General features: G+C 45.3%; 1 protein-coding gene across 3 annotated transcripts in view; it reads right to left on the reverse strand.

Annotated features, from left to right (window-relative positions):
* The window catches only part of Camk1d (calcium/calmodulin dependent protein kinase ID), a 413,808-nt gene that overhangs the window by 356,561 nt on the left and 44,898 nt on the right, over positions 1-12,349 (reverse strand). The window lies entirely within an intron of this gene.

The following is a 12,349-nucleotide window of genomic DNA, read 5'->3' on the forward strand; positions in this document are numbered from 1 at the left end:
GTGTGCACACTTACCTCCTGTCCTGCCGCTTGAGACTGGAGACAGAGGATAAGGAGTTTGGGATCATCCTCAATCATGTAGTGAGTTCAAGACTAGTTTAGACTACACAAAACCCTGTCTCAAAACAAACAGACTGACCATGTAAAAGGGCCTACAAAGAGCAGTGTTGAAAGGCAGACAGACACCCGTAGCGCGTGGCTGTGGCATTTGTTTCTACTGCTAGCTAAGGAACACCTGGGTCATGTGCTCCATGTCCTCACAACAGAGTACCCTGGACCTGCTCTGCCCACAAACACACGGGAGTTACTGATAGGAAAGTCACGCCTGCCCTGAAGCACAAGCTGGGCCAAACTTGAGGGATACATCTTCACCCCTGGGAGGTGGAAGCCAAATACCACCCAGCTTAGCTACATACCCACTTAATAGATTCTACAAGTGGGCTTTGTTTAGTTCCTCCTGCTTCCTAAGGTATGGAAAGCTGAGGCTCGTAGAACATGGCCTTCAGAACAGAAAGGAGTGTGGTCAACTCAGGGAGTGGAGGTGAGAGCGAGTTCATGACACGCACCACAGTGTGCAATGCATCGGCACCTCTCCCCTGCATCCGATGCCAGCGTCCCAGACACCTCAGTTGTCTCAGATGCCACTGTAAACCCAGACGACAGATGACAATCCTCAGAAAGGACAAAGATACCTGACAATTCCCAGGGAAAGACTAGAGCCATTCTCTAGCAGGGCACAGTCTACATTTGGTCTTATTCTGAAACCTTCTGTCTTCCCAGAGAGACAGCTGTTAGGAGTACTCAGAAATTCCAAAACATCTAGGCTGTTACATACCTCTAGACAATCCCAAATGTATGTGTGTGTGTGTGTGTGTGTGTGCATATCTATATTGACAACATGTACCAGAAACCTCCAAGAAAACCAAGGTTAAATTAAGTTTCTAAACCTTCGTCATCTCAAAATTGTACTAACTCAGAAAACCCACTGCCAACCATGTCCTACTAGACTTAGGGGGAAAAACATAATTCATAAAATAACAGTAAATAGCATTGGAAGTGGGTCATCCATTGAGACACGGTCTGAAAACGATCAACAAAATGCCATCTTTTCAAAAGTTCCACCAATGTGATTTTCAGCAAAGCCTGGAAAAGGTAAGAATTTTTATAGAGTTCCGCTTGATAATTGAAATCACTATGAAAGCAAGACATCCCTCCAGTGGGTCCTGGCAAAGAAAGCAGCTATGGTGGTCATTGCTCATACCAGCAAGAAACTCATAACCCACCAAATATGTACATCAAAATTCCTAAGAAACTGAAAAGGCAGTTTTTTCCAGTCTCGGGGTTTTCTACAACTAAGCAATAATAGAGACTCTATTCCTGTTTTGTGGTGTGTCTGTGTTTTCTCTTTCGATTAAGACTGAATCACTCTCTGGCTTCATTGAGAATCCACCGAGGCCCAGTGGGGAGTTAGCTGTTTGTTCAGTGCTCCCTGCACTAGGAAAACCGTGGGTCTGACTCACTCCTAATGTGTGCCCTGCCTGCTGTCAATAACGCCTGTGGAAAAGTCAGGAAACAGCACTTGGCCCTAGAGATCTAGCGGGTTTTCCCGTTTTTCATAGTAACTTGGAAAAAGTTGCTACCCAACACTGGAAAATCTTACAGCCCTACTTCAGCAGGTAAAGGGATAACCCATTTCTATTCTCGAACCTCCCAAGTGGCCCCAGGCTAGAAACGTCGCCTAACTGGATTTGTTTTCTCCAGCTTTTCTTTTGTTTGTTAAAAGATAATAATGAATAAGGAAGCAGGAAGGGCCAGGTATTCATGTGATTATGCCTGTCAAATTTTAAAGAAACGAGACTAAGGGGCTGGAGACATCACGCCATCAGAAGAGCATTGCCATACAAACATAATGACCTGAGTTCAAGCCACAAGAACTCACGTAAAAAGCTGGGCGTGGGGACTCGCACATGTAACCCCAGCACTGAGAAGGCAGAAACAGATGATTCCCGGGGTTTGCTGTCCATCCAGCCAATTGACAAGCTCCAGGCCCATGAGAGCTCCTGTCTCAAAAAAGCACAGTGGGATGCTGAGGAAGAAGATCTGACGTGTGCCTCACACGTGTGCCTGGACATACGCAGGGCAGGAGTGAGGGTGTTAAATCACAGAAGCTCATTTTGGATCGCCTCTCCTCCAAGGTTTACAATACCTGGAAACAGATGACCTCTTGCTGTTTTTCTGAATTTTAGGTCAAAGTGAGACTGCAGGGTTCAGTGAATCAAGAAAAGCAAGCACAGAGCAGCTATTTCACACGAGCGATCTTCAGCACAGCACACCTCAGTCATGGCCTTCGCCTCCCATAACCCTGTGCAATATTCATATATTCATATAATAGTCAGTGGCGATCTTCATTCCCTGTCTCTAACCATATGTAGAACTGGGATTTCTGGACAGGCTTTCTAAACTGAATACTCAATTATCTTCTTGTCCTATCTCGGTTAACTTAATAATTTCAAAAGATTTCAATGTATACAACCATGGTGAAAGAAAATTAGGCTAATGGCTGGAAGTTGTGACAAGATGGGCAAGCTCACATGTGCCTGGGAATGGAAAGTGCTGTTCTGAAAGCCAGCGACCCCATTTGACAGAGGAGGAAAGAGGATCCAAGAATGTAAGAGCCCAGAACTAGAGAGTATAAGTCTGGAGCCCCAAACACATTGCACAGGGTCACCTGCCTCAGTAGCCCCAGTATCTCCAACACTGGGCTGCTTAGGGAGTCACCAACACTCCATTGGCCACACCCTGGAGGAGGCTCATTTCTGATGAAAGATTGAGGGTAAGGCAGGAGCGATGGAGATGCTCTGAAGCCAGGGCTGCTGGACTAATGAGGAAAAGAGAAAAGTGAAGGAGCCAGTCTATAAATCAGCAGCAGGCTAAACACTGAAAAATGTGTTACACTGAGTGTGCAAACCTAGGTCTTCCACTGCCAAGTGCTGGTAGGAACCATTCCTCCGGAACCCACTAAGACCCCAGCTTATGGCAATTCTCTGTGGACAAAGCCCTTTCCCTGTCCTGGCTCCCACAATGCATCACCTGTGGGAATAAGGCACAGAGACTGCAGATGCCCTGGGTGCACATTATTTAATACACTCCATTCAGAACCCGCACAAACGACGGCCTCCGAAACAGATTGAGTCTCCCTACCCCCTCTTCTCTGAGTGACAATCTTTATCATTTTCCAAATTTTCCGTGCAACCAGCAATCAAGACAAGAAAAACACAAGCAAAGTCTTACACATTGACAAAATGCTGATTTGTCTATTCTATTAATAATACAAAATCTCAGCGAACGCAAATGGCACTGCATGAATAATTGCACAGAAAGTCAAACCCAAGCCAAACATTTCCATCGGGACTGACATTTCCAGAAACCTCTCCATTAACATAGTTAATACTGATTTATATGTTTTGAAAATGGACAAGCCATTGACAAGGGGTTCCCCCTGTATTTCCTAAGGGAAAATGATGTAGACACAAAAAATAATTGGTGCAGATGACAGTCATTTTAAATGCTGCCTTTTATTTTGCTGTATTTGAGTATACATTGCACACATGTATTAGCATAAGAATAGCCACATACTAATAAGTATTCCTGCTCCACAATCACATGGCCATCTTTTAAAGAAGACAAAAATCATGACTATAACCTGCTTCAAACGAGGAGTAGTTTCTGGGCCATACCTTTAGAATAATGATACAAAATACAATTTAAAGTCTTTGAAAAATATGATAGGCATGTAACTCATAGAGGAAACAATCTTCTGAAGCTATTTATACGTACAAATATTTTCACTGCCATTATCATCCAAAATTCTAAAGGAAATTGTTGGTTGACATACAAAATAGCTGTTTTTAGAAAGAAAAATTAACCAGGTGTGGTGGCACATGCCTTTAATTCCAGCACTCGGAAGGTGCATCTCTGTGTGTTTGAGGCCAGCCTGGCCTACAAATCGAGTTTCAGGACAGCCAGGACTGTTACACATAGAAGCTTTGTCTCAAAAAACAAAAACATGCAAACAAAAAAAAATAGAAAGAAAAATCACATGCATTTTTAGTGATATTAATATAGAAGAAAAGCTTTGAAGAATATGAGAAACCAATATTCTTGAAAGAGGAAATTAATATACTAAGAAAGGGCCATATTAAAATGGGGAGGGGATTCAAAAATCAGGGGAGGCAACAACTCAAGCTCAGAAAGAAGATAGATTATCTGGGGGGGGGGCAGGGAATCAAACAGGATTAAGTAAAGAAATTCCAAATGGCTGTTTTGTGAAATCTTTTGAACAAAGAAATTGATTCTCCATAATTTATTTCCTTGCGTTGAACTGTATTTGGCCACCCAGAAAAGTCTGAACAATTTCAAATTATAAATGACGTCAACACAGGCAAAGTCAACCCACCGGTGAACTAAAGCATTCAGTCCTTCCACTGAGGGGGGCGGAAGGTTGGGCCACTATGACTAAGAGGGTTTTTCATGGAAGCTATCCAAGTTCAAATTAATGAGGAACAGTGACTGCATTTTCTTCAATACTTGGCCTAGAATATTCTAAGACAATGAAGAACATCCATCAGAACCCTTCCAGAGAGACACCTGCAACTGGGCCTTTATGCTACATTTATTCAAACGGCAAGGCTTGAAAATTTTCAAAACGCTCGAAAAATGAAAAACACTTAGGCAAAACACATCTTAATCTGAGTATGAGGTAAGGGGACTTGGCAGCTAAGATGTCAGGTCATAAACTCAAGCCAGGCTGAGGACATAGCTCAATCAGTAAAGCGCTTGCCTTGCAAGAATGAGGATCGAGGCTGGATCCCAAGAACATGCTGTTTTTCAGAGGGGGAAGGCAGTCACAGCAGCGCACACCTGGAGTCCTAGTGCTGGGGGCCTGGGGAAAGCAGGACTGGATCCTGGGGCTCACCAGCCTGTCTGGGAGACACGGCTTCACAACAGAGTGGAACTGCTCAGGGAAGCGTACCTAAGACCGTCCTCTGACTTAAACAGACACATACACACACATCCATGTGTGCCCACACACACACATGCACACATGCACAAACACAGAAGAGTCGGGATCCTCAAGCCACTTATTCTCCCTCCGTGGATTCTGAAATTCAGGGAAGGAAGGTGATTTCAAAGACAGAAGGCTGCAGCCAGCATCCCTACTGTCCACAGGCTGCTCCGTCGTCCACGCTGTAAGGCATGGCGCCTAGAAATCAGAAGGTTTGCAACAGTCGCCAAAAAGTAAGCCAGGAAACTCTTAGCCAAACATTCATTACCTTGCTACCCCTTATCTCTACATTAAAGAGGAAGGATTTTTTTTAATTAAAGGATCAAATTACACATTTACTGGACTGTGGATTTCAAAGAGCTGTAAAACTCTCTAAGAAGAAAATTTGGAAACTGGATTAGTTGCCAGCAGCAATTGTTTTTATTACATTTTATTTGTGTATGTGTGTGCATGAGCACATGTGTCTGTATGTGGACGTGACAGCACACATGAGGAGTTCAGAGGGTAACCTTGTGAAGCTAGAGCTCTCTCCTCCCACCATGTGGGTCCCAGGAATAAACTTAGGTAGTCAAACCTGGCAGCAAGCGATGCGGGGCCACCTCGACTGCCCTCAACTCTCTCTCTCTCTCTCTTTTTTTTTTTCAAAGTAAAAATCAGTACATCCAAACTAGGATATAATCATCTTGATTTCATCAAGAAAGGATATCTTTCCAGTAGGCAGTAGGAACAGTAATGGCAAAGGAGAAGGGATTAATCTCCTCCTTTTAATAATTTACAGTTCTGAAAACCACACCACATCACTTTTCTAGTCTACTGCAGACCAGTGAAAACCTGGTGGTGACCAGGATGACATCACGAGTGAGTTTCAGAGCAGGGGTCTCACGCACATACATGTGTACCCACACGGCACGAATATCACCTAGAAACTTATTAGAAATGCTGATTCTTAAGTCCCCAGCTACTCCAAAGCTAGGGCTTAGCAACCGGTGTTTTAACAAGTCATCCATGTGTGTCTGGCACAGGCACACACAGAAGCCTGAAAACCACTTCAGTACAGCATATGGTTCCAAACTCAGAAAGGAGCTCAGAAAACCCAATTCTGAGACGAACAAGCCCAGGCTCTTATCACAACCTCTGAAAATATGCCTGTTTTTTCCAAACAAAATATGGTAGCATGTATATCTGAAATATATGATAGCTATATGGTGAAATCATGGTAACAGTGAAATAGAATATTTAAATGCGATACTATTCTAATTCTAATAATTCTAGATAAACACCAGCAAGTGAGCAGCGGCTTCTCTGTATCACATGTCAATGTCCTTTTCCTCATTATCACCATCAAACAGCAGCCACGGCATCATTATCACCATCATCACATCATCCATCCCAACAACATCCTGCTGTCATCATCGTCAGTCACATCATTGCCACCAGCATCATCCCATCACACACGATCATCACCCTCACTCAGCAACAGCATCTTAGCATCACCGTCACTACCATCATCAGTGGTACCATGCCATCATCATCACCATCATCACCCCTCACCATTACACATCATCACCATCACCATTAGCATGCTATGTTTGCATCACTTAGAAGAGGAGAAAGGGGTCTGATTTCTATAGAATGTTTCATTTTTATAGACTGTCCCAACCCAGGGCTGGAAAGGACAGAATCTCAGCCCCATCATGAGTTAAGTTTAGAAAGAGACAGTTGGAGGATGCTGGATGGTGCTCACAAACTCTTCGCAGGGAGGGAGAGAACCCAGGAGGCCCAAACACAGATGTGCAAGTGATTCATCAAAGAAGAAGATGGGGGTGGGGTGAGAAATTTAGAGCCAAAGACCCCCACATTACCATGGCTTGTTTTTGTTAGTCTTACCTTGGGCATCTGCTACAACTTAGGACTGGTTCCATTTTCAATAAGATACTCCTTCCACTTTGCTTTCTCTAGTGCCCATCAAGAGGAGCTGGCTGCAGGGAGTAGGCCATTTCTGGCTTCCTTTCTGCTATCTCTACCCAGAGCTACTCAGGTTCCCCGCTTCCACTGCAAGTGGGGTTCCAGAAAACAGAAGATGGGGACTGTGGTAAAAGAACAGCCTCCTTTCCTCTAACGGGTGGAAAGGAACACGCTGGTGTCATTAGAGTCCTGGTTCTCTTTGTGTCTCTGCCCATTCGTCACCTGCCCATCTGACACCATCCCAGTGAGACAGACACAAACTCCAACCAAGGATAAGCCAACAAAAGACGTTACAGATGCTCTGCCCTCTGTTTTGGAATCATTATTTGGATTGCTAACTTTGTAACTATTACCAACAATATGATTTAAGAATCCAGGTAGAATATCACTGGTAATTTAAATGAACTTACAAATATAAAGTAAGGAGGTAGAGGTGAGATGATTGTTAGTTTGAGGCCAGTCTGGGCTACGTAGTGAGTTCAAGACCAGCCTAAGCTTCATATCAAAACTCTGTCTCCAAAATCCTAGTTCTGGGAATGTTGCTCAGTCATAAAGCACTTGCTTGGCATGCACGGGGCACTAAGTCCCCATCTCTACCCCACTAAAACACACGCTCACAAAAGTGGGTGGTATTTCAGTTGTCTCATTAAAGAATTTGCCAGACACTCCTGCTATCGCCTACCCCTGCTCTGAAAACTACACCTATCCTAGAGCCCTCTGCTCATGGCTGAAGGAAACAGTACTCAGGCCTCTGCTTCTGCAGGACTGCACAAAAAGTGACTGCAACGTGAATCTACTTTGTGTACACATAAGCTGAGGTGCCAAGGTACCTTCTGATTCTTCTTTAACCAAAGCCAGAAGCTTTTGAGCTCAGGTTCTCGGCATTTTGCCAATGCTTAGACTTGCTGATAGAGTAAGCAAACAAGAGAAGCAAGGCAAGAGCGCAGGCTGCTAGTTCAGTGGAAGAGTGTGGACTTTGCATGTGAGAGGCCTGAGTTCAGTCCCTAGCACCAGTAAAAGAAAAAAAAAATGAGAGAGAACGTAAGATCCGGGGATGTAGCTCAACTAGTAGAGCGTCTGCCTACCGTAATACACAAAGTCCCAGGTTCAATGCCCAGCATCCCATAAACGGGGAGTGGTGGCTCGGACCTCAACTCACAACACTCGGAAGACAGAAGAGGAAGAGTTCAGGAGGTCAAGGTGACCCTCAACCAGATAGGAAGCTTGAGGCCAGGCTGGGCTACAGGAGACCCTGACTCAAAAGCAAACAAATAGTACTAACAACAAAGGAAGGCTAACTGCAGCCATCTTGTCCTGGGTCACTTGTCTTCCTGAGCAGCTCAAGCACTGCAAGAGCCAACGTTTAGCAAGATGATATAATGGAAGCCTGGGAAATAGGCTCACAGTTTTAAAAATGAATGAAGCCGAATGGATTTTTGAGTACACGTTACAATGTGGAACTGGATCTGCAAAGACAGGAGGGTACGGGCTCACCAGGCACACTCGAGAAATGTCACAGAAATGCAAGGGCCACCACAACAAATCATTAGACGGCTGCCTTGGGCAATTAGTACAGACTCAGGAAGACCAAGAGTCCTGAAAAAAATCTGCAGAAACTGGCTGGAAATAATCAATGAAAGAAGGCAATGTGAAGCATAACTTTAAAGATCAAACCGAGCCTTGGGCTGGGGTATAGCTCAGTGGAAGAGCCCAGCATGTGCAAGTCCCTGGGTCCAATTCCCAGGACTGGGAGGCTAGAGGACCTGAGTCTCCACCAAGCTCAGATCTTACCCAAGGTAAAGAATCGCTTTGGCTCTAGTCATAACATTGAATGCATGTCATTGTAACTAAGAGAGAACAAAGAACGGCTGTCAAACACTATGTATGTATGTATGTATGTATGTATGTATGTATGTATGTATGTGTGTGTAAATGTATGTATGTATGTATGCATGGGTGTGTATGTATGTATGTGTGTATGTATGCATGCATGTGTGTGTGAATGTATGTTTGCATGCATGGGTGTGTGTGTATGTATGCATGTATGGGTGTGTGTGTATGTATATATTATGTATTATGTATCTGCCTAGCCACTTGATCATACTGGATGTGAACTCCTCTGATTTGAGAATCAAACAATAAAAACAATTACCAAGCCACTTCCCCGAGAGAGCAGCCCTCCATAGAAGTACTTCTGTTTCCCGGGTGTTGTTTTAGTCCTGAGCAGCATTTGCTCCAAGGAGACAGACAACTCTGAGGATACTTGGGGAGTAAATCAGGAGAATACTGAGATTCTGTGAGACTGGCTTCCCTTTGAAAGCCCTTTGGGGAAGGAGATGGTGTAAACGGTCCTGAGTTCCTGCAGTTCTGCCCCTGACCCTTGTCATCCTCTGTGGACATGCTCACCATGCATGGCCTCAACTTAGAAGACACAGTGGTACACACACTTGAGATGATACACATAAGCACACAGCCCAGGAGATGGCATTTCCCATCATCGTCGCCTTCAAAGTCTAGTAAAGTCAATCAGTCGAGAAACACACACTGATAATACGGCACACTCCTTAAGTTGATGAAAATTATGGAAACACAGTAAGAAAATCAAAAGCACAGATCAAGATTTTTCCAGAAGCACAGATAAAATGTAGTCTATTGATGTGATGATGGAACACTGTCGGCCACAGAAAGAGAGTTCTGGGAGAGTGGATCACTTGAAGACTTTATGCTAGCAGCGAAAGAATCCAGACCTAAAGGAACAAATCCTATCCAATTCCATGTCCAAGGTACCTAAAATGGGCAAATTTATAGAAACAGAAAGTAGATTCGGGGCAGTGCAGGGCAGAGAGATGGCTCTGCAGGTAAAAGTGCTGGCTCCACAAATCTGGAAGGCAGAGTTTGAGTTGCAAACTCTCAGGACTAGGTGGAAGGAGAGAACCAACGTGGTCTTCAGGCTTACACACACACACACACACACACACACACACACACACACGCATAATACATAAATATTTTCAAAAAAAATATCTCAAATATTTTTCCTACCAAGTCTACCTTAGCAAATCCTATTGTCCTTGCTTTCCCCATGGTGTCTATCACAGCATTAGCACACAACGCTACTGGTCAGTTTATGCACATTCCCACAGCCCTCCACCCGCGAGAGCAGGGGTCATACCCCTGTCACAGGTACTGCAGGAGTGGCTCTGCTCACCTAGAACCTGCTTTAAGGGAGGCTGATGGCATCACTGAGGTAAGTCACGGAAGGTTAAACAAGGGATAGAGAACATGAGAACCAAATTCCCTGCAGTCCGGGGAAAAGCCGAGCCCAGGAAAATCCCAAGAAATGGATAGCAAGAGACTGTGAGCAACTGAGGTGCTCAGACTGCTAAACTCGAGTCCAAAGCACCTTGGCGTCACCACATGCACTTGTGTCCCCTGTCTTAGATAGGGTTACTATTGCTGCAATGACACACCATGACCAAAAGCAAGTTGGGAGGAAAGGGCTTATTTGGCTTCCTTACTCTTCCACACTATAATACTTCAGTGAAGGAAGTCAGAACAGGAACTCAAGTGGGGCAGGAACTTGGAGGCAGGAATGGATGCAGAGGCCGTGGAAGAGTGCCGCTCACCGGTTTTCTCATCATGGCTTGCTCAGTCTGATTTCTTAAAGAATCTATGACCACCAGCCCAGGGATACCATCACGCACGATGGGCTAGGACCTCCTCCCAGCAATCACAAATGAAGAAAACGCCTTACAGCTGGATCTTACGAAGACATATTCTCAACTGCGTTTCCCTCTAAAATGACTCAAGCTTGTGTCAAATTTGACATAAAACTAGGCAGAACACCCCCTGATTCTGAATCCATCCATCTGCATTGGGTAAGAACAAGTTGTCAAGAGAAAGATCTGACCTTGCCACATGAGTATCTGGAATCATGGTAGATTCCCAAACATAGCATTTGAAAAAGAGTCAGCAAACCATGCCACTGGGGAAGCATTAAGGCTTTATTTTCCTCTGAGTCAGGCTGAGGGGAACAGCACTTAGAACCTGTAAGATACGAGTTAGCGAAGCCAAAGCAGCCCTCCGTGCGGTGCCTTGGAAAACCCTCCAAGAGAGGGACTGTCGTGAAATAATAAAGGATGAACGGGGAAAAGAGGGAGTCAGAGAAGACAGGGCCCAAGGAGATGGGTCAGTGAGTGAGGTGCTCGCCGCACAAGCACAAGGGCCTGAGTTCAAACTCCAGCACCGTATAAAAAGCCAGGCTTGGTGTCACACTTGCTATTCCAGACCAGAGACAAGTGGATCCCTGGGGACTTGCTGGCCAGACAGCCTTGTGCAATCAGAAAACTCTAGTTCCCAAAGAAAGACAGTCAAAAACTAAAAAGGTGGGGGAGGGGAGAACAGTTCCAGAGAAACAACACCTGAGGTCACCTTCTGGCCTACACAGGGGACACGGGGGGGGGGGAACAGTGGGGGGATGCAAAGGGAGGGGGCACACGGAGATACAAAAGAGGGAGGCGAGGAAATAAAGGCATAAAACAGCATAGCACCAAAGCAGGACTGGGGGAAAGGGGAAATGTTATTGAGAGTCACCACAAACGGTTCAAGGGCAGAACTCGGAAGTATGAGAGCTGGGATGGCAAGGTCAGGAAATGTGAAAACTCGGACCTGGGATGCTCTGCTGATATTCGCTGTCTTGGGTTCAGTGGCAGATTTTAAGCTTGGGCAAGATGTGATCGTCTGTCTTGTTTTGTTTTAAGACAGTGTCCCATGTATCCCAGGTTGTTTTCAAAACTGCTGTGTAGCTGGGGATAAATTTGAACCCCTGTTCCTTCTGCCTCCACCTCCCAAGTGTTAGGATTGCTGTCATGAACACCATGCCTAACTCAATCTGTTTTGTATTTCTAAATGCCTCGTTGAAGATTGAAGCAAGGTTTTATGTACGATAGCCAAGCACCCTGCTGGGTATATCTCCAGGTGTGACATGATGGTCTGTGTATATTAGCTCTGTCCCTCATCCCTGGTTGCTCACCCCTCATCCCTGGTTGCTCACCCCTCATCCCTGGTTGCTCACCCCTCATCTTGGTTGTTCACCCCTCATCCCTGGTTGTTCACCCCTCATCTCTGGTTGCTCACCCCTCATCCCTGGTTGCTCACCCCTCGTCCCTGGTTGCTCACCCCTCGTCCCTGGTTGCTCATCTCTCATCCCTGGTAGCTCACGCCTCATCCCTGGTAGCTCACGCCTCATCCCTGGTTGCTCACCCCTCATCCCTGGTTGCTCACGCCTCATCCCTGGTTGCTCACCCCTCATCCCTGGTTG

Source organism: Microtus ochrogaster, chromosome 16 (assembly GCF_000317375.1).
Source record: "Microtus ochrogaster isolate Prairie Vole_2 chromosome 16, MicOch1.0, whole genome shotgun sequence".
Taxonomy (NCBI): domain Eukaryota; kingdom Metazoa; phylum Chordata; class Mammalia; order Rodentia; family Cricetidae; genus Microtus; species Microtus ochrogaster.